Genomic DNA, 1,668 nt, shown 5'->3' with positions numbered 1-1,668 from the left:
CCGAACGGTCGGAATGTATACCAAGCAATACCGATTGCTCAATACCGAGTTTTTGGTGACGTGGCACGTAGTTATTGGCCTCTGAACGCGTTTGGTTGACCAGATGTAATAATTGCTCCTCTCTCTCTCCCTTTCTCTCTGTGATGCCCCAGAAATCAATAGTGAAAGAATTCGTCTGACATTTTGATCGAACTCCATTCCAGTTGCCTTGCTCAGACCTGAAAATTTTAAACACATATAATGAGCTTACAAAGCCCAGCAGGTCACCAAAGCCTACAATTGAAATCAAAGCACGGCAATGCTATCAATATGCAGGTCAATCAAATCAAGTCAATCAAGGGTCAATGAGTCTATGCAATGCGGAAATTCATAGTCAATGAAATTAAGTCTGTACAGCGGAAATCAAATCAATAGACAATGCAGTACGGAAATTAATAATCAATACAGCGGTAAAAACATCGATAAATCAATACGCCTCAGCAATTAAATCAGTAAGTGACTGGAAGCCAATATCTATCCATCGTAGCAGTGTCTATCAATCAATACTATCAGTTCAATCAATCGTGTCGTCTAGTCAATTCGTTGTAGCTATAATCAATAGGATGTTTGTGTCAATTAATAGCAATCAATAGCCTCAATTCATTCAATAAGGGCCTCGTGTCAGAACGTACTCTTGCAAATCAGTCAATCCAATTATTCAATACGATTTACTCGATATCAATATACAATATTCAATGACACGACGAAATTTAATAATGATGACATACGATGCTATAATAGGGAAATCATCTCAATCAATAGAGCACTTTCGAGTCAAATATATCTCTCAGCAGGGCAATCCATAACACAATCGAATCAACTCAATAAATCAATTAAAACAAATCCATACAATGAAATCATCAGGTCAATAGAAATCAATACAATCAGCTCCATAAAGAAATCTATTCTACGATAAATCAAATCCATACGGCAACAATCAATTCAATCAATCAATCGATAATCAGTACGACGAATCAATATATCAATGTATCAATAGCATGTCAGGATCTGTAGTATCAATAGTATCCATATGTCAAGATCATATCCATATCAATGTCGATGTCGGTATCTATCAATTGGTACAATCTATATCAATATCAATATCAGTGTCAATATCTATGAATCAATACGCAGAATTCATATCCATAATCCATAATCCGTACCATAAATCGAGTCGATAAAATCAATCGGAAAAACAATACGATAGATCAATAGTAGCAAGTCAAATCAATGCAGAATCAATAGTATCAATGAATCTATAAATCCATGCCGTTCATGTCCATATCAATATCAATAATCAATAATCAATAATCAATAGTATCAATGCTCAATGATCAATCGATGAAATCAATGAAATCGTACGATACAATAAATCCATCAATAAATCAATAAATCAATCGAAAATCAATAAATCAATGCCGATCAGGAAATCCATACTATGCAATATCGTACACATGTAATTCCATACAATGGACTTACTCGACAAGCACAAACACTAGCTCTGATCAATAGTGCTGTTGTAGAAATCCATAGTGCTGTTGTAGAATCCATATTGCTGTTGTAGATATCCGCACGTTGGTTTCAATCAAGAAGAGTCGTCACTCTTTTGCCCGTCGGCCGCCCGTCGGC

This window comes from Dendrobium catenatum, unplaced genomic scaffold (genome assembly GCF_001605985.2).
Source record: "Dendrobium catenatum unplaced genomic scaffold, ASM160598v2 fragScaff_scaffold_1000, whole genome shotgun sequence".
NCBI classification, from domain to species: Eukaryota; Viridiplantae; Streptophyta; class Magnoliopsida; order Asparagales; family Orchidaceae; genus Dendrobium; species Dendrobium catenatum.
This window is presented reverse-complemented; position numbering follows the sequence as displayed.